We start from the raw sequence: 21770 nt of genomic DNA on the forward strand, positions 1-21770 counted from the left end.
CTGCCAGGTAGGAAGTAGGATATCATAGGCAAGCCTGAATTCAGGATTCTAACAGGCTTTATGGAATATTTCACATGTAATACGAACATGAATAAAATGATAAAAACTTAACACCTATAAGGTTTAAGTGAAATTTTTATTTGACCAAGAAAAAAAAAATCTAGAACTGCCACTGACCATTAACATTTAAGATCCACTTAAGGCAGATGACCAGCTTAAAGCATCACAATTATTCAGCATAAAGAACTTTTGATTAAACATGTTTCTTCTACAAGAAGAAAAAAAAAATAACTAGAACAGAACCAAACAAAACTTTTTCTGTAAAATATTCCAATTCCTAAAATACCATGAATAATCTACTGAAATTAAATTTCAACAAGGGGCAGGATTTACCTCAAGGCCATGTTCACCAGCAACCTGCTGATAAATCTGTTAAAAGACAAAACAAAAAAAATATTTTTTTAAAAGTCAGATCATTATAGCTACAATCCCTGACTCTGCAGTTAAAACATGTCAATCTGTTCTTACCTGTATCACTTTATAACCCTTGAGCAAGTTATTAACATAAGCTTAGGCTTCCCTCAATAAAGGGGAACAAGAATATGGAGAATAACCACAGAATCCTAGTGTAAACTAACATGGGCTTAGTAATTCAGAAGTCAGATTTTAAGACACCTGGTGAAGGGACTGGAAAGTTGGTTGGAGACTTGGGATATAAGATGACATTGGTTCCTGGTAAAATTAAATTGCCTTTTTTGGAAAAGTGTATGTTTAATAGTTGACTTCCTGCTGGTTCAGACAATGATATGCAATCACTTGTACACATCCAATAAAATATCTCAGAAGCACATGCTTGGTGATCAGTATAAAGCAGAGAGATTACATGAGTACCAAGGCCTTTTCTTTAAGACTTCTCTTCCTCCAGTATTTGTCAGAATCCTAACTCACATGGCTCACACGCTGGCAGTTGCTCTGGAGCACAGTTCACTGTGACACAGCATTCTGTAAACGGGACTGTGCTGGTCTCTGTCCAAGGAGGCTCATCTAACCAGAAAACGTGCTGGACCCTCTGAAGGCTGCGCTCCAGGAGAGGACCTGTCCTCCACTTCTTGAACAACTTCTCCAATTTCCAGTCACCTTCCCACCAGTACAATGAGAGTCTCATGGGTTCACTACCTTCTCCCACCCTTTCCAATCTCTTAATTTACTGTTCCTATTTTCCAATGCAAAGTATGTAATTGCTGTTGGTAGATTAAGTAGGTCTTGAATTTATTTTGCTAACAAGACCTGTTCTATCTACCTTTTCCTTTAGGAGGCTAATAGCAGAGTTGGCTTGACTTCAAGGACTCTGTTTTCTTAGTCTCCAGACAACCAAGTCCAGTTTTTAAAACACTGTCCTCTAGTGTGTTGAGACATGAAAGGAATAGTAATGGACTACTTTTAGGTAATTGATTACTTTTCAAGTTTTCAGAGATTTGAACTCTTACATACACATGCTTCACTGCAAACAATGGTTAAGGAATCTAAGTGTAAGATGAGAGTTGGTGATTTGGGAAGAAGACTCCAACCAGTCAGCATCTTCTCTGTCATCAAGTCTCCTAGAAGGAGCATGACAATGAGCTGGGTACAATGCCTCAAGTTAGGAATTACTTCAGAGTTGCTACTGCACAGGTGGTAGTTCTTGTCACATATATCATGTCCCACTACTTCACTCCTTGTTTCCTGCTACCCTCAATCCCAGGAAAAAATTATGCCACATTCACGGATTGCTTTCTCTTCATTCTCCCAGACTTTGACAGATCAGGTTTTTCTGCTCCATTTCCATCTTAATCAAATCCCGGTGGAATTAAACTATCATTGATTTGAATTGTGACAATTCAACTATACAGCATGCAGCTCAAACAACATGCACCCAAGCAGATAGAGCCAATAAAAATGCTTTTGTAATAGGAACTCGGATTCTAATTTTGTTGTTCCTCCATGCTCATTCCTAGGCTTAAGAAATACCCTTAAATTAAAAAAGACTGGTTTGGAGACAAGACTATAATCCATTCACTGGGAAAGCACTCAGTCAACAAAACTGAGGTTTCCCAGCTGGGCATTTCAACAAAGAAGGAACTTAGTTTTTAGAGGTGGATTTCCTAAGTACATTCATTACTTCTTGGTAAACCTGTCATGTTACTCTGCCACTCAAAGTTTCCTACCCTCTGACTTCTTTTATATCCCAAACACCCAACCAATTGAGGGGGAGATGGACAAGGAGAAGGAAAACAAGAGAAGCACCATCCAAAAGTAAGGACAGACCTCTGAAGAAAGGTGTAACATACTTGCTTGATACTATCTTTGTAAAATCTACAATTTACAAAAAAGCCACAGATCCCTAGGCACCTGGATCGGACGTACCTTTCTTGCCCACCTAATTCCTCCCCTCCCAGGCTGAGGTCAGTGCCACACACTCACCTCTGAGTGGCACACTGTAACTACTGACCTATGTCTGCTCCACTTGACAAAAATGAAAGGCAGGAACTGTATCTTCCCAATCTCTGAATGATCAGAACATGGAAGCAATGGCATTCTGCTTTCAGAAGAGCTCATAAACCTGAAAAGAGGTAAGAGACATCCAATTGTCTTCCAAATTAAAAGAAAATCTCTTCATCAGAAAGCAAAGCACTTTCAAATTGCAGGTGATGGGTGGAGAGGAGATAAAAAATACAGTGTGATTCTCAACCTTTCTTCTGTCTCAATACACCTGAAGGATCTTACCCACAACCCCATTTAATAACAGTGACTTCTAACTTGGGAAGATTGGGAGGGGGCTTACAAGAATCTGATGTGAGGAAGATGTATGTGGTTTAGGATGCTTCCTTCCCATCACTGCAAGAGATCTCTAACACATTTAATATTATAGTTTTGACTATTCTTAAGAGCCCAAAGTGTACAACATACATGTTTTAAATGTTCTGAAAAATCAATAAGGCTGATAAGTGGAAGTTAGGGCCTTCAAAGCCTGATCTGAAAGCACACCACACCATGACTCTCTACGGTCTTAGAATCTAAGACTTTCATGGAGAAATGATATACTGTAAAGGTAATGTTAACCCCAGGGACTTATAAAAACCACAGGCTAAACCTTCTCAAATGTCAAGTGTCTTTTAAAAATCATTTTATGAAAAAAAAATCATTTTATGGGAGAGACTTGCTCACCCCCAAAAAATTATAGCCAAACTTCTCTGTATCAGGTATAGGGTGAAAATCCTACATAGATGAAAATCCTACAAAATCCTACAAATGAGGCACCTCTCATTCTTGAAATCTCATCCCTTCCTAAAAAGCTGATAGAATTTTCAGATCCTAGGTTTCATTATTTTAAAATTATTTCATTATTGGAAAACTACGTTCCCAGCCCTTCAAAGAATCTCAAGCCAATCTCTCCAAAATAACCACATATAACTATCTACCAAGGATTTCTGTCAAGTAAAAGGCATTTTCAACATTACCTACTTCTGTAATAATTATGAACTCATTAGTGAGTACATTTCTGTGCAGTTACTAATCCACTGAAGTCTCGAGTTCTGGAAGTGAGAGATGAGAGGTGCAGACTGTAACCTGCTGTGGTCCCAGGTGGTGAAGGTGAGCAAGAGTTAAATGGCCAGGGGAATGAGTGGTGTAGAAACTGCCTATAGCCTGTGCATGTCCAAATCCACTCAATGGGTGGAGTCTCTCCTTAGCCCTGACTCTCTAGAAGTTAGTCTGAACCACTGTCTGAAGCACTATACAAATCAATGAGATGCAAAGAACACAAAATGGATAATATGTTCCTCGTGCCTGGAATTATACATGTCCTGGAAATAAAAGATCCTTTCTTGTTACTGCATTTTTAAGGTAATACTTCTGCTCATGTCACCACCACTTGCAATAGCAATCATGTCTACATCATCTCAGATTTCTTTGGACCATTTGCCCAGAGCAGTTGTTCTGTTGGGTGTGGTTCTTGTGCCCCCCCCCCCAGACCCTTTTAGAGGCTTAGTCAGGTCACAACTACTTTCATGACAAAACTGAGACATTATTTGCCCTTTCACTCTTATTCCACGAACCTACAGAGCAGAGTTTAACCAGAGGCTACATGCATGTGAGGACATTCATAACTCTGACAACAGTATATGCTTGTATATTCTTGTGTTTAAAACATTTCTCAGTTTTAATCTCCAACACTAAAAATACTGATATATAGATAGAGCTATCTATATATCTCTCACATAAAAAGCTCTTTGGAGGGGATCCCTGGGTGGCTCAGGGGTTTAGCCTCTGCTTTCGGCCCAGGGTGTCACCCTGGAGTCCCAGGATTGAGTCCCGCATCAGGCTCCCCGCATGGAGCCTGCTTCTCCCTCTGCCTGTGTCTCTGCCTCTCTCAAGAATAGATAAAATCTTAAGGAAAAAAAAAAAAAAGATGTGGAGGACAGAAGTCTTAGGCTGGAAATGAAGAAATCTCACCCCTAGTCCTGCCTCTGTCACTGACCGCCTCGGCGACCTTTCAGCCCGCCTCCTCTCACTATATGCCTTCAATTTAAACTGAACCGAGGTGGGGAGGGCCCAGATGGCTCTTCCTCCTCTGACACCGAATGACCTCCCGGCGGATTCAGGAAGCTTAAAAATGACCAGCCGGCCGGGCATGTTTCCACATTAACGCAACAGGTGCCGCTGCCTCAAGCAGGAGCCACCGGTTCAGACCGTCCGATTCTTACCGGCCCTCGCGTCGCAGCCCTGGGCGACCCAGGCCACCACTTCTGTGAAAGTCACCTGCTGCATTATTCCTCCTTAAAGCTCACGCTGAGCGGGTACTTCTCCTTTCTTTCTTTCTTTCTTTTTTTTTTTTTTTTTTTTTGGTACTTCTCCTTTCCGCATATACCCCCACCGCAGCTCCGTGAACCACCGCGCTTGTTTTTCTTCAAACGAAGTCAAGAAAGCTGAGCACCGGGATCCCTGGGTGGCGCAGCGGTTTGGCGCCTGCCTTTGGCCCAGGGCGCGATCCTGGAGACCCGGATCGAGTCCCACGTCAGGCTCCCGGTGCATGGAGCCTGCTTCTCCCTCTGCCTGCCTCCCTCTCTCTCTCTCTCTCTCTCTCTCTCACTGTATGCCTATCATAAATAAATTAAAAAAAAAAAGAGAGAAAGCTGAGCACCAAAACGAGCCCCAACACGTTGGTGACGCGGACCCCGCGACAGATACGCCGACCTCTCACCTCTACGCCGGCTCCCCGCCAAACTCCCCGAAACCCGACACACCAGCCAGCCTGCCTACTAGAGGGCGGATGTTGCCCGCCCGGCCGGTGGCCACAGACGCACCTAGCCCTCCCTCGGGTGGGCGCGGGGCAGCACCTTCTCTCTCTTTCCGGTGGGAAAGAGCCTTTTCCGGTTTCGGGAGTGGCGAGGAAGTCCCTCCCCCACGCGTCACCGTAACTCAGCGGGACGCGCTGACGTACCACGGATGCGCCCGCGGACGCGCGTGAATGATGTGGTAGGTGGACAGGAGAGGCTCCTGAACGGGCCCCGGTCGCTACTGCTGGGTCTGTGGTGGGGAATGGGAGGGGGCTGAGCTGTACAGCGGAGCCTGGGAGAGCTGCTCGGAGACTCCCGTCTCCTCAAGAACTCCGCCGTTCCTCCCTGAGCGTCCGTTCGAGGCCCTTCCCCAGCCAGCTGCCCCGTGTTTTACTTACTTTCCGACCTCAGTTTACCTGCGTGGCCGCCTACCTTGCGTCGTGATGGCTGTCAGTCCGTCGTCTCATGGCCGGAGCTCATAAACGTCTGGGGATTCCTGCTGCTGCTTCCGGAAGCCCGCGTCAGGAACTGGGCTAGGGACACGGCGCTGTTGGGGTTGGGAAGATAAATTCCAAATTAAAATTGCCATTGTTTTAGTTTCCTAGGGCTGCCCTAACGAAATGTCACTAATTGGGTGGCTTAGAGCAGCGTGTTTGCTCTCTTACAGTTCTGGAACCCAGAAGTCCGAAATGAAGATGTCAGCAGGATCATGCTTCCCCTGAAATGCTGGGTAAAATGCTTCCTTGCCTTTTCCCAGTTCCTGGTGGTGACCAGCCATCCCAGGAGTTCTTTGGCTTGTTAACTGCATCGCTCAGATCTTTTTTTTTTTTTATGATTTTATTTATTTATTCATGAGATACAGAGAGAGGCAGACACAGGCAGAGGGAGGAGCAGGTTCCACGCAGGGAGCCCGACATGGGACTCGATCCAGGGACCCCAGGATCACACCCTGGGCTGAAGGCAGGCGCCAAACCGCTGAGCCACTGGGGCTGCCCCATCGCTCGGATCTTTTAGCTGTTCCAATACGATGTTTTTTCTGTGTTTCTGTCTCTGTTTCTTTATTTTTTTCTTTATTTTTAAGACTTATTTGTGTGTGAGAGCGTGTTCACAAGAGTGGTGGGGGATGAGGGAGGAGCGGAGTAGGGTGAGGGGGAGAGAGAATCTCAAGCAGACGGCCTACTGAGTGTGGAGCCCAGTGCAGGGCTCCATCCCATAACCCTGAGATCCTGACCTGAGCCAAAATCAAGAGTTGAGTGTTGAATGAACTGAGCCACCCAGATGCCCAGTCTCTGTTTCTTTAAAAGGACAAAGTCCTCTTAGACAAAGGACCACCCTACTGTGGTATAACCTGGTCTTACCTAATTATATTTGCAATGACCATGTTTCCAGATCAAGTCACATTCTAAGGTTCTGGGAAGGACCTGAATTTGGGGGGGGGGGTGACACTGGCCAACCTCATGTAGCTGTCAGCCTTAAGAAGTTGGCAGGCTGGGCAGCCCCGGTGGCTCAGCGGTTTAGTGCCGCCTTCAGCCTGGGTGTGATCCTGGAGACGCAGGATCGAGTCCCACATCGGGCTCCCTGTGTGGAGCCTGCTTCTCCCTCTGCCTGTGTCTCTGCCTCTCTCTCTCTCTCTCTCTCTCTCCTCTCTCTCTCTCTCTCTGTGTGTCTGTCATGAATAAATAAATAAATAATGTTAAAAAAAAAAAGTTGGCAGGCCATGGGGCACCTGGGTGGCTTGGTGGTTGAGCATCTGCCTTGGGCTCAGATTGCCATCCCAGGGTCCTGAGATCAAGTTCCACATCGGGCTCCTGCTTCTCCCTCTGCCTGTCTCTGGTTCTCTCTCTGTGTCTCTGGTGAATAAATAAATAACGTCTTTTTAAAAGAAGGAGAAGGGGGATCCCTGGGTGGCTCAGCGGTTTAACACCTGCCTTCAGCTCAGGGTGTGGTCCTGGAGTCCCGGGATTGAGTCCCACATCGGGCTCCTTGCGTGGAGCCTGCTTCTCCCTCTGCCTGTGTCTCTGCCTCTCTCTCTCTCTGTGTCTCTCATGAATAAATAAATAAAATCCTAAAAAGAAAGAAAGAAAAAAAGAAACAAGTTGGCGGTCCAAAAGCTGACAATAATTTGCTGTAGGACACATGAATTCAAACACTTCAATTGGATCCAAGAAGTTTTCGTGGACATGTGAGCTATTCCCTTGGTAAGCTATTCCCTTGGTAAGTGGGTAGAATCTGATATATCATCATAGATGATACACAGCATTCCAGGCAAACAAACATCACAGACAAGAAAGCACAGGCTGAAATGTAAAATAAAACAGGAAAGCTCTTGAACACAAGCTGAAGAGTTTGGATTCTATTCTGTATGTAAAATAAGCAGTAAATCAAAGTGTTTTTGGCAGAGGAGCTGTGCTTTGAAGATTAATTAGCAACATGAGTCAAATACACTTTGTGTTACTTAGTCCATTTTAAGAAGTCTTAAGTCCTTTTCTCTGAGCATATCTTGCTATTTTTCATCCTGGTGTCTCTGCTCTTGCTGTCCCTTATTCCTGGAGCCCTGCCATCAAGGAGAGTTCTGCAACTCATTTTATAATGTTTGCATCCTGTGATGCTGAAACTGACAAAGATAGCACAAGAAGAAAAAGCTACCAAACTCTCATAAACACAAAGCCCTATAATAAAGTATTAGTAAAGTCAATCGTGCCTTCCATCTAGAACAAAAAAGGTTTTATCCCAGAAATGATTTAACATTAGAAAGCCTGTTTCTATAAATCAGTTTTAGTAGTTTAAATCTATATGATCATTTCAATTGATAAAAGTGTTTTTTGAAAATATTCAATACCTCCTTTGAAAACACTTAACAAAATGAGAATAGACAAATAGCAACTTGATAAAAGGCACTTAAAAGAAATGATAGTGAATTTCATAGTTAATGATAAAACAGTAGAAACATTCCATTAAACTCAGGAAGAAATGGAATATTTACCTTCACTAATATTAAACACTGTGCTAGCATTTCTAGCCGGAACAATAAAAAAAAGAAGGGACAAAAATGTTAGGAAAGGAAAAGTGAAGGTACTATTTTTAGATGATGTGATTTTATTTCTAGAAAGTGGAAAAGAATGAAATTACAAATTACTAGAACTAATTAAGTGGTTCAGCAAGGTGGCCAAATAAATATATAGAAACTTAAGTTTTTCTTAATGCCAGCTATAAAGTAGGGGCGAAAAATAACCAAATATGAATGTACTGCACAAAAGAGGCTTTTTATGAGAAATAAGTATGATGAAAAGACATTAAGGATAAAGATAAGTGGAGATTTTATGTTCTGGTATGGGAAATTCAGTGTTTTAAATATATCAGTTTATCATAAATTAAGAAACAGCCTTCATACAGTGCCTATTAAAATACTGATCGGGGGATCCCTGGGTGGCTCAGCAGCTCAGTGCCTGCCTTTGGCCCAGGGCGTGGTCCTGGAATCCCAGGATCTAGTCCTACGTCAGGCTCCCGGCATGGAGCCTGCTTCTCCCTCTGCCTGTGTCTCTGCCTTTCTCTCTCCCTCTCTCTCTCTCTCTCTATCATGAATAAATAAGTAAAATCTTAAAAAAAATACTGATAGGATCTCCAAGTAATTCTCTTAGGTCCAAGTATTGTATTCTTTTGATACATTCTTGGGTGCCATTTATTGGTATTTTATTTAGAATATATCTCTTATTAGACTGATATATAAGGGAGGTTTTTCAGTACTGTATTAATCATATGTTGGTACTTAAAATTATGCTAGATCCCTTAAAATAACTTTAGGGAGCATTTCTTATTTTACTAATTATCTGAAATAATTTAAGTGACTTTAGAATTTGCTCTTTTAAGGTCAACTAGAGAAATCATTTGTGAAACTCTGTTATATGATGCAGTATTATATGGTGGATTTTAAATGATGTGTCCACTCTCCTCTGTGATCACTTAAAAAGTCAACTCTTTTGTGGGGGATCAGCTATAGTTTATACTTTGCTTAGAAGTCATCCATTTTCTTTTTTTTATATATAAATTAATTTTTATTGGTGTTCAATTTACCAACATACAGAATAACACCCAGTGCTCATCCTGTCAAGTGTCCCCCTCAGTGCCCGTCACCCATTCACCCCCACCCCCTGCCCTCCTCCCCCTCCACCACCCCTAGTTCATTTCCCAGAGTTAGAAGTCTTTATGTTCTGTGTCCCTTTCTGATATTTCCCACACATTTCTTCTCCCTTCCCTTCTATTCCCTTTCACTATTATTCATAGTCCCCAAATGAATGAGAACATACACTGTTTGTCCTTCTCCGATTGACTTACTTCACTCAGCATAATACCCTCCAGTTCCATCCACGTTGAAGCAAATGGTGGGTATTTGTCGTTTCTAATGGCTGAGTAATATTCCATTGTATACATAAACCACATCTTCTTTATCCATTCATCTTTCGATGGGCACCGAGGCTCCTTCCACAGTTTGGCTATTGTGGACATGGCTGCTAGAAACATCGGGGTGCAGGTGTCCTGGCGTTTCATTGCATCTGAATCTTTGGGGTAAATCCCCAACAGTGCAATTGCTGGGTCGTAGGGCAGGTCTATTTTTAATTCTTTGAGGAACCTCCACACAGTTTTCCAGAGTGGCTGCACCAGTTCACATTCCCACCAACAGTGTAAGAGGGTTCCCTTTTCTCCGCATCCTCTCCAACATTTGTTGTTTCCTGCCTTGTTAATTTTCCCCATTCTCACTGGTGTGAGGTGGTATCTCATTGTGGTTTTGATTTGTATTTCCCTGATGGCAAGTGATGCAGAGCATTTTCTCATGTGCATGTTGGCCATGTCTATGTCTTCCTCTGTGAGATTTCTCTTCATGTCTTTTGCCCATTTCATGATTGGATTGTTTGTTTCTTTGCTGTTGAGTTTAATAAGTTCTTTATAGATCGTGGAAACTAGCCCTTTATCTGATATGTTATTTGCAAATATCTTCCCCCATTCTGTAGGTTGTCTTTGAGTTTTGTTGACTGTATCCTTTGCTATACAAAAGCTTCTTATCTTGATGAAGAAGTCATCCATTTTCAATAGGTTTTCCAAATTAGTTGTCCATTGTATTGTCTATGAATTCTCTTGTGATTCTTTTATTTTTTTAATTTTTATTTATTTATTCATGAGAGGCAGGCTCCATGCAGGGAGCCCGATGTGGGACTGGATCCGGGGACTCCAGGATCACGCCCTGGGCAGACACTCAACCGCTCAACCGCTGAGCCACCCAGGCGTCCCTCTTGTGATTCTTAAAATCTGATCTGCATGTCAGTTGTTTACTTTCTCATTCCTAACCTTACACATTTTTATTTTCTTTTTTTCTCAAATCAAGCTCATAGAGGATTTGTCTCTTTTGTTGAATGCTTCATAGAACCAACTTTGGAGTTTTTCTGCTCTTACTATTTTGTTTTCCAATTTGAGTTTTGATGATCATTCCTTTTCCTACTCTCTTTTGTTCTTTTCTAATTTCTTAATATTAATCTGAGAGCCTTTATTTTTTAAGTACTTTTGTTTTTATTATTTTTTAAAGATATTATTTATTTATTCATGAGAGACAGAGAGAGAGAGGTAGAGACACAAGCAGAGGGAGAAGCAGGCTCCCTGCTGGGAGCGGGAGGTGGGATTCAATCCCGGGTCTCCAGGATCAGGCCCTGGACTGAAGGTGGCGCTAAACCGCTGAGCCGCCTGGGCTGCCCAGATGCTTTTATTTTTAATCTTTCATTTTTGATGAAGACATTTTAAGGCAGTAGTTTGCCTCTGAATACAACTTGTGTTTATGTTACATAGCTTTTGGTATAAAGTGTTCTCTTTTTCATTGCTTTCTACGTATGTTGTCATTTTGTCATTTTTTCTCTTTGATCTAAGAGTTATCCAGGATCAGATATAATTTTTTTAAAATAGTTATGTTTTTCAATTATTTTCTTTGCTCAGTTTTTTTGAGAGAGAGACGTATTGACATTCATCACTCTTGTATGTTCAAGTGCACAGCTTTTTTTTTTATTTTTTTATTTATGATAGCCACACACAGAGAGAGAGAGAGAGAGAGAGAGAGAGAGAGAGAGAGAGGCAGAGACATAGGCAGAGGGAGAAGCAGGCTCCATGTACCAGGAGCCCGACGTGGGACTCGATCCCGGGTCTCCAGGATCGCACCCTGGGTCAAAGGCAGGCGCCAAACCGCTGCGCCACCCAGGGATCCCTCAAGTGCACAGCTTGATGGTAATCATGTTTGTATTATTTTCCAGTTTTATCATTAGACAGAATTAGCCTCTGTATTTTTTAACCAGGCATTACTTCTTTGGCCAGTACATAATCAATGATTACAGGTATCAAAATATGTGTATTTTCCACTTGGAATTAAAAAGTTCTATGCCTCTGTTCCATCAAGTTTACTGGTTTTAGTGTTCAAGTTTATTGATTTTAGAGTTCAATTGTCTGATATATTTCCTAGATGAGTTTAATTCTAGAAGAGATGTGACTAAAATTTCCAACTTAAATGTATTTTTAAACAAGTTTTTCTTGCATTTCTAAAAGATTTCCTTTATGTATTCAACTGCTACATCAGTGGTCCACCCAAGACTATGCCCTGTGTTCTTTGCAAGTTCCTTTTTATCCTGCTTAATGCTAACTTATGTCTGACCAATATCCCCTTATCTGATGTTAAGGATACCATTCCTTATTTTGTTTATGTCTGTCTGGTTTCTCAGCTTACCTCTTATCTGTTATATTACTTTAAGTTTCATTTCTAGTAAAAGAAAAAATTATAGATCTAATGAGTGAGCAATCTGGGTTTAGTTTTTCACCTGGAAAGTTTAGCAGTAATGATGCAGAAGCCAGGTGATACACTGAGGAGACTTGCAGATGCATGGAGGCCTAGAGCTTGGATAGTTCTATGTTGCAAAAAAGAAAGAAAAACAAACAAACAAAAAACTTTCATATGATGTTAAACAGTTCAAAATACTGTGATCACTATTGTCAAATATCATTAATTTTATTCTGAGAAATCAGAAGCAGATCTGCAAGAAGTCATGGATTAGATTTTGCATTAGTGAAGATTATTTTCTTTATGTAAGTATTTCAGGTGTCCTATGAATGGTTCTGAGGTGACTAAAACCCAGGCCCACTATCTCCTTGCTTTCCTTTTTTTCCTGCCAGAAATCAGCCTGCCTCCTCACATCCTACCTCTGTGCTGCCCGCCTAGCTCTGAGTTGTCAGAAGCTAATGTGGTCAGAGGTCCTGCCAAGGCTCTTGCAGTGGAGGGGAGAAAGGTGTTCTTCTTACTCGCAGCCAGTAGGTCAGAGGGTGAACACAGGAAAGCTTGAGAACTGGAAGCAAAACATCTCCATTCCTATTAGTTGCTGGGTTCTCCCAACAATAGCCAGTTGGAAGAGGGGTTTCCAGGACCAAAAGTACATGGGCCCTGTTCACAGTTTCCCACTGAAGAGGCGCCAGGTTAGGAGCAGTGCTGCTTACCTCACATCCCCAGCTTTTCTCCTTCCACTTCCCTGCCTCCTTCCCTAATCAAATGGTCAGATTTGGTTCCTGTGGTACATCTCCCTTTTTTCCTCCTCTATAACTGATAGACTTTGGGATTGTGAGAGATGCCTTGGGATCAAGGTTGGAAGACTTGCTTTAGAGATAGCAGAGCAGAAACCCAGAAATACTTCTCTCATTACTCTGTGAGCTTTGTGGAAAGTGTCCCTGTAATTTGTTCCATATAAATTTTAATCCGTAGTCAGATCTGATTTCTCTCGGTGCTAAGTTGAATCTAAGAACAAGAGTGACACCTGAATGAGTAAAGGTTTCCCTTGTGAGGAATACTAGGAACAACACCTGGATGCTTGGTGTGTGAAGATGTTTTTTAAATGAATTTGTGGCACTTGTGCAAACATAGGGGCATTGGAGACGAGAGAAAGGAGACCCAGTTTGACAGGAGGTGCTTGCTGCCAGTGCTTTGGAAGAACACTCCAGCAAGTCACCTGAATGCTGTGTCCTGTGTTGCAGTGATGTTGAAGAATGTGATTCCCTACAAGTGCCTCCTTGGCTCTCACCTAACCGCGAGAGGCAGCCTCTGCATCCTCTGGGTTTTCAGTAGAACACCTGCTATCTACCTTTCTTCAACACGTACCCTTCCTCCACCCTATCAGAGGGAAGAAGTGGTCTTCCATGCAGGGCTCCTTTTCCTTCTGTGCCCAGATGCCACATCTCTCTCTCTCATCCTCATTGCTTCCTCACCTAATACACATTTTCTTGTTTTGTCTTCTGAGCCCCATCCGAAGAATACTTATCTCTAAATTTCTTTTAGGCATTTGAATTGATTAATCCCTCCTTTAAAAAAAATTTATTGGGATATAATTAATATACTGTACCCTTAAAAGTGTATGATTCAGTGGTTTTCAGCATATTTAAGTAATCTCTACACCCAGCATGGGGCTCAAACTCATGACCCCAAGGTCAGGAGTCAAATGCTCTACCAACTGAGCCAGCCAGGCAACCCTGCTTTCTGATTTTCACCATTAAAAACAACTAAAAGTCCATCAAGAGTTGATTAAATTATGCTCTGTTCATACAACAAAGTACTAGGCATTCATTAAAAGTGAATGAACCTATTTTGGCATCAATAATTTGCCAAGATGAGTATGTCTTTAAAAATTTACAAAGCATTGAGTTATAAAATATAAACTAGATTCATACATGTGACTGAGGAAAGAACCCAATTATAACAGTGGTTAAATCTGAGAGGTAATATCCAGAGTTCTTTGTTTCAGTTTCTTTAAACATCTCTAGATCTTCTGAACTTTTAAAAAATAAGCATGTTTTTAGTAACCAGAATATATGTAAATTTATTTGTGAAATATTATCATGACTATCCTTGTACATAAATAAGCTTTTGTGTGCATCTTGGCTTTTTCAAGTATCCACATTTATTTGATGAAGAGAACATCATTTGAAACTTTAAATATTTTCAAATTTACTCTCCAGAAGGAATGCAGACATACATTCACCAGCAGTATTTGACCATGCTGGTTCCCTAGACTCTCGCTGGAGCCAGCAAATGAGATCATTATGCAGTTCCTGCTTGGCCAGTTTGATGGGTCATTGCTTCCAGTTGCCTTCTGCAAGAGATATCTCATCTGATTGGCACCCAGAGAGTCACCCCTTTCAAACTGGTGTTTGTATATTCTCCAAAGTTGTGCTTTTCTCTTATCTTTTTCTATTGTCAGCATTTTTTTTCTGTCTGATTTATTTTCTTATGAGTAATTATCACAATAGTCACTTTGATATTTGGAGCTCTTCTCTACCCAGTTCAAAAAGTGTGATAACTAAAATAGTAAATTCCTGAGCTCAGTTCCTCAGATCTCAAAATGATTTTTCCTCTAGTAAAGGCAGTATAGGGAGAGAATTAGGAGTTTGAGCTTTATAGTTAAGCTGCCTGAGCTAAAAATCCTAGCTTTACGACAGCTTACCTGCTGTAACCCTAGTCTAGTTAATGAGCTGGAGCCAGTTCCCTCACCTAAATAATAGGCAAACCTTTCTATACAAGCATGTGACATAGGGCTGGCACATAATAGACTCTTGAATTACGTTTATTCTATCATTACTATCATAAGACGGGACACTCCTGTGTAGGTACAATGGATTGAAATGTGCACTCTACCCCAGAAAATGTATGTTTAAAAAGAATTTTTTGTTTTAGTATAGTTAACAATGCTACATTGCCCTCAGGTATACCATATGGTGATTCACTTCCTCTATAAAAAAGTTATATTTTAAGCCCTACCTCTGAACATGATGGTATTTAGAGATGGGATCTTTGGGAGATGTTTAGGTTTAAATGAGGTCAGGAGAGCAGGAACCTTATGATAGGATTAGTGCCTTTATAGGAAGAGACAGCAGAGCTCTCTTCCCATCTTGCTCCTCAGCAAGAAGGCAGCTGTCTACAAGCCAGGAAGAAAGCCTTTAGCAAAATTCAACTATGCTGGCACTCTGATCTTAAGACTTAAATTCTCCAGAACTGTGAGAATTAAACAGTCTGTTGTTTAAGCCAACAGTTTACTGGTATTTTATTATAGCACCCTGAGCTGATTAAAACATATAGTTTTGTTATCGTGGAGCATAGGGCCTGTAGTCCTAGGTGAGAAATAAGAGGGGAGCAATGATGATAGACCATGAGATGAGTTTGGAATGCAGGTAGAAGTAAGAATACATAGTACGGACATCCATGCTTTTCTTGCATCTGTTTAACATCTAGACTGTTTATCATCAGAAAACAGCAGTGAACTGGTAACTCTTTTCCCAAGCAACAAGATCTTGATTTGTCTCAGTTTGAAGGCTAATTTTGTGGAAGATTATGGAATGACGTTTCTGTATAAGGCTTCGTGTCATCTGACTATAAAATGCATAATAAAATGCAGATTGTGTTCTGCAGCTTTCCTTCAACATGGCATTTCTTAGGTAGGGATTCTGTTCATGGGTGTGAACGCTGGAACCTGTATCTGTTAAGAAAAAGTTGAGTTCAAAATGACTTTTTTTTTTACTCATTTTTTTAATGGAATTCTGAGTCTTTTGTCTTCAATATAATCATAATACAAATTTTTCTTTCCCAAAGTCCCACTGATTCTTAGAGTTTTCTTTTTGTGGGGGAAAAAAAAAAACGCTCTTGTTGTTACTAAATCGGTATTAGGGTATTGTGAAAAGAATTAAAATGTTTCAATCCACAACTTCATTAGATTAATACCAACTACTTTAAGGCTTATTTGTTTATTCTGTATGTGAACAATTTTGTACACGTGTTTATTCCTTTAATATTATTTCAGTGACTCAGTATTGTTATTTGTTTAAAATATCCCCATTATCTCTGAAAGGGTGCTGGTTTTACGCACTGTGTGGCCAGTGGGTGCCACTCTGACCACTCAAATCAGGGCCCCAGAGGATACGGTTTGTCCAGCCGAAGGACCAGCCTTCATTTTTAGGCTAATAAATTCAAGGTTTACAATCTTTGCAGGAGATTTTGAGAAATTGATTTTAATTAAACAATTTAGCAAGAAAAGCATGAAATTCTAGAATATAAATGTAAATAGAAGAGAGGAGATTTGGAATTGACATTGGTATGTAAGGATTCTTTATCAAAGTCATTTTCCTCTGGAAGGAATGTTTGAAAGTTCTGAAAAGTCATTTTCTTCTGGAAGGAAAGTCTGCCTGGAACTTTGGGTAACTAGATGATCATTTACTTACAACAAGGAGGGAAAACTGCAACATACAAACACACTTGTTCTGAAGGCTCTTGATCAGAGACTCGTGAGGTCCCCTTCCCCTGCTACCTGAGATGTTCACCAGGATTCTTCTTCTACCTCCTGGGCTGATTGTTTCTCCCACAATGGTAGTAAGCTGGGAACCTGTTGGCAGATAAACCAAAGTAAAGAAAACCATAGCCTGGAATTTTTACAAATGAGGACTTAGCAGGCATGGGATCCTTCTTCCCAAGAGTATCTCCGAGAGCCTGCAGACTGAGAGGGGAAAGTAGAGATTGGAAATAGAACTCTAACATTAAAGGGGTTTACTGAAGGATAAGACAGAGGACAGCATGGGTTCATCCTGTGGCTCTCCTCAGCCCTGCATGCAAGTGATGGAATTAGCTGCCGCCATCACTAAACAAAAACTAAACTGGAAACAGATGCTAGAAAACTGTTCCTGCTTTAGGAAGGCACTTATTTTCAGTGTAGGAAAGCCCTTGCTTTGGGCGTTAGGAAGGGTCCTCCTTCCTGCCCTCTGCCTGTGTTCCCAAAAGTGAAGTCTCACTTGACATACCCTCTGTGTTTTAGAGATTCATGTTGTTCCTCCCATTCCACAAAGGCCAACTGGAGAATTCGAACTCCCAGGCCCAGAGGAAACTCAGCCAGCCACCCAGAAGCCAGGTCTTTTGTTTTTATGTAAATTATATTCAATGTTCAACCAAGACTTATTACATATAAAGAAAGCCAACAGCAGTTAAGAAAAAGCCCTTACTGATCAAGCCACTGGCCTAAGAGGGTAACTAAAAAACTTTAATTAGTGTCTATGGAAAGATTTGAAGCTCCTGCATCATAAATCAAGAATAGGCTACCAGGGAAAATGAATAATGAGAATGAAAGAGCTTTTAGAAATTAAAATGATTGTCAAAATAAAAGTGTAATCATACTGGAATAAAAAATACATTTTCCCTAAAAAGATAATTAGAAAAAAGATACAATAACAGCTAAAATTACTTATGAAAATTTCTCATTCAATGACCTTTGAGATGCTCCTGTTATTGTGGAATTCTGTGAAGCAGTTCTTTAAAATCATCCCCCTTTATTTTGAAACATGTTAAAAACCTCCAGAGAAGTTGAAAGAATTAAACAATGAACATCCATATATCCTTCATCTCAATTAACCAGTTGTTGATATTTTGCCACATTTTTAGTATCTTTCCTACTTAGCCATTTTGTTTCCTTCCAAATTTCTGAAAAGTAAGTCATAGCCACCAAGATCTGTAAAATTTTGATCCAAATTTTATGGTTGAGATGATTTTGGCAGAGTTGGGCAAGACTTTTTTTTCTTCAAAATCAATTATTTAGGGATCCCTGGGTGGCTCAGCAGTTGAGCATCTGCCTTTGGCCCAGGGCGTGATCCTGGGGTCCTGGGATTGAGTCCCACGTCCAGCTCCCTGCATGGAGTCTGCTTCTCCCTCTGCCTGTGTCTTTGCCTCTCTTTGTGTGTCTCTCATGAATAAATAAATAAAATCTTTAAAAAATCAATTATTTGCATGCAAGTACTTTTTTTTTAAGTACTTGTTTTTAAAATATGTTTTTGAACATGGACTTTTCATAATTGTTATTATGTAGCCTTAAAAGTTCATGGACTTGATCATAAAAGTAAACATAAGAAGAAAAAAATATTAGTCCAGAAAAAAAAACTAAATACCTGAAAGAATTTAAGAAGGAAATGATCAGGAAAAATGGAAGAAAAGAAATAATAAAAGAATGATAGTTCAGGTAACGCAGAGATATGTCTTTTTAGTGAAAACTAAGTATGATAAATTTAAACAGTGTCTGTCTCTCTCTCTCTCACACACACACACACACACACACACACACACACACTACAAACCTTTGGGAGATTTTTGATTACTAAAGATAATAGCCTAAAAGCTTCCGGAGAAGGAAAACAGAAAAAAAACCTAAGAAAGAATGAGAATTAGATTGTCTTTAGTATGTTAGAAGATACTGAAGCAGACCTTTAAAGGTCTGAATAAAAAGGGTTCTGAATATGGAATTCTGTACCCAAATAAATAGAAAATGGAAATAGATATTTCAGTTATGTAAGAATTCACTTTTGTTTCACATCTACGTTTTAATGAAATTACTTAGTATACTTTGGAGAGAATAAAACATCTCTCCAAAGTGACAGGAGAATCCAATGAAAAAAAAAACAAAACCCTAGAATGTTAGCAGTAGCCTGAAAAATAATGGGTCTGCATTAGAACAGGCTGTTAAAGGATCAGAAGAATTCATTGAAACAAAAAGCAAATTCCTGTTAAACATATAATTAAGAGGCTGGATGATCATCACCAAAAGAGGCATAGGTGTATGCTTCATTTTGTCAAATAAAAGAGGTTATTGGAAATGCCAGGGAGGGATGACTGGGTGGCTCGGTGGTTGAGCATCTGCCTTCGGCTCAGGGAGTGATCCAGGGATTGTGTCCCGAATCAGGCTCCTTGCAGGAGCCTGCTTCTCCCTCTGCCTGTGCCTCTGCCTCTCTCTGTGTGTCTCTCATGAATAAATAAATAAAATCTTTTAAAAAAGAGAGAGAAATGCCAGGGAAGAGGAAGTTCTATAAGAACATGGTCGTCCAGATACAAAAACTAAAATGTAACATTGTAAGCAATTACTAGAGTGTGAAAGGATTTGATCCATACAAATCTGGTGATAGGATTACATTTCTTACTCTTTGGATTTAATCTTAGTCCTTGGTCCTGCAGTGAATGATATTTATAGAAATATAATCTCATAAGTACTATATACTCATTTGGAAATTTTAGAATCTATATTTAAAATACAGAAAACAATGACTAAACTGTGTAAAGCTCAAAGTTATGTAACCAATTAGGATAAAAGAGGTGCACAAAAGTTGGGAGATAATTTCCTCATATAAAAGTCAATAGATGTATCTACTATGGTATCAAACTAAAGTATTGACAGGAGAAATAAAAACAATGTAAAATATGTACAAAGGAAAAGGGGCCTTTGGTGGACTCATTCAGTTGAAGACGTGTGAGTCCAGGGGGACCAAGGCAGCTAGAGTTTACAGGACAGTGTACCATAGAGGAGAGAGCTGGATAGGTCATCGTGGAGATTGGGTCCACATGAAGTATTCACCAGAGTACTGATGATCAGCTTGTGTGTGAGGAAACCTGATGCCAGTAAAAGAACCACCTGAAAGAATTTTACTGCAGCGCTCACAACCAAAAGTAATGCCCATTCCTACCACCAAGACTGGAAGAAGTCCTAATTCATTAGGCATTGGGGAGAGTACTAAAAGTCTTGCTTCATTAGTGGGGAATAATTATCTCTAGCCTAAATACAGTTCTAGTTACACCAAACAAATCTTAAGACCAGAAAGGACCAGTTTCCAAATAACTACATCTTAGATCTACATCAAAGCTCCAAAAATTTTGTAGGGATACAAACATATCCAGTAGTAAATGTAAAATTCACAATGTCTAGCATCTACTCAATGATTACTGGGCATGCAAAAACGAAAAATAATCTAATCCAAGTGGAGTGAATAATCTTTGAAACTAACCCAGAACAAAGATATTAGAATTAGCAGAGAAGGACATTAAAAGTTATTAGAAGAGTATGCTATAGATTGAAAAAGCAGAGAAGCGGAAGACCTACAATCCCAATTTAAATTTTTGAGATGAAAAATACAGCACCTGAAATTTGAAGCTGGGTTGGATCCATGGCAGATGAGACATTGGAGAAGACTAGTGAATTTGAAACATAGTCATAGAAACTATCCAACATGAAACGGGGAAATTTGTTTTCAGGGCAGCCCTGGTGGCTCAGTGGTTTAACGCCGCCTTCATCCCAGGGTGTGATCCTGGAGACCTGGGATCGAGTCCCACGTCGGGCTCCCTGCGTGGAGCCTGCTTCTCCCTCTGCCTGTGTCTCTGCCTCTATCTCTCTCTCTGTGTCTCTCATGAATAAATAAATAAAATCTTTGAAAAAAAAAAGAAATTTGTTTTTAAATGAACAGAGTATCAGTATGCTATCATATAATTTACAAGTGACCTAATACACTTGTAATGTGAATCCCTAAAAGAGAAGAGGATATACTTGAAGAAATAATGATCAAAATTTTCCCAAATGGTTGAATACTATAAATCTACAGATTGAAGCTCAGTGTACACCCAAGAACAGGAAATATGAAAAAAATATACCAAGTACATCATAATCAAAATTTTTAAAACCAGTAAAAAAATCTAAAAGCAATTGGATTGGGGGGAGGAGTTATGGTAGAAGGAGATATTACATACAGAAGAACAAAAGTAGAGATGATGGCAGATAACTTGGTGGAAACAATGCACGTAAGAAATATTGGACTTTAGGGACCCCTGTGTAGCTCAGTGGTTGAGTGCCTTTGGCTCAGGGCGTGATCCTGGGGTCCCAGGATTGAGTCCCACATCGGTTTCCCTGCAGGGAGCCTGCTTCTCCCTCTGCCTGTGTCTCTGTCTTTCTCTCTGTGTCTCTCATGAATAAATAAAATCTTTAAAAAAAAAGAAATATTGGACTTTAAACAAAAAAATCTGTCAAGCTAGAATTCTATACTAATTCGGTACCTTATTTCAAAAACCAAAGGTGAAATAAAGAGTTTTTCAGACATACTAAAGCTGAAAATTCATCAGCAGCATCCCCTCCCTACAAGAAATATTAAAGGAACTCACTCAGGCACAAGGAAAATAGCACCAAGTGGAAACCTAGATCTACTGGAGAAATGAAGAGCACCAGCAGTGACAACTACATGTGCATTTTTTCCTCAAAACAACCTGTCATTTTTTAAGAAAGAGCAAGGCTGTTCTTATGACACTACAAAACTGAGTTGTGATTTTTCCTGATTTTTGCTTGGAATAGATACGGATCATTGCATCCTGTGGTATCACATCCTTAATTGAGCAAAAACGGCTAGAAAGTCATTTCTGTGACTTTAGCCACCAGTTTATTCATGATACCCCTTTATGAACCCGGAGAATAAATAGTGGTGGGAGGCACACGTTTTTCATTGTTTTAGCTAACTTGTTTCTGTGATTATGAAATGGACACATGGTCTCTTCTCTTCAAGATACAAATTTTAAAATACTGGTTCATCAATGTTTCTGGGACCATCAGTCTG

At 40.4% G+C, this 21770-nt stretch overlaps 1 long non-coding RNA gene and 1 other non-coding gene across 2 annotated transcripts; both read right to left on the reverse strand.

Annotated features, from left to right (window-relative positions):
• Window positions 1-117: 117 nt before the first annotated feature.
• Window positions 118-5411, reverse strand: LOC129510253 (uncharacterized). Its single transcript, XR_008664551.1, has 3 exons — window positions 5240-5411; window positions 2489-2599; window positions 118-429 (listed from the first exon to the last, which is right to left on the reverse strand). It is a non-coding gene; the product is annotated as an uncharacterized LOC129510253 (long non-coding RNA).
• On the reverse strand, window positions 1240-1367 carry LOC129510655 (small Cajal body-specific RNA 15). Its single transcript, XR_008664633.1, has one exon. It is a non-coding gene; the product is annotated as a small Cajal body-specific RNA 15 (non-coding RNA).
• Window positions 5412-21770: the final 16359 nt, after the last annotated feature.

The sequence above is a fragment of the Nyctereutes procyonoides genome, unplaced genomic scaffold, assembly GCF_905146905.1.
Source record: "Nyctereutes procyonoides isolate TBG_1078 unplaced genomic scaffold, NYPRO_anot_genome, whole genome shotgun sequence".
Classification (NCBI taxonomy): Eukaryota; Metazoa; Chordata; class Mammalia; order Carnivora; family Canidae; genus Nyctereutes; species Nyctereutes procyonoides.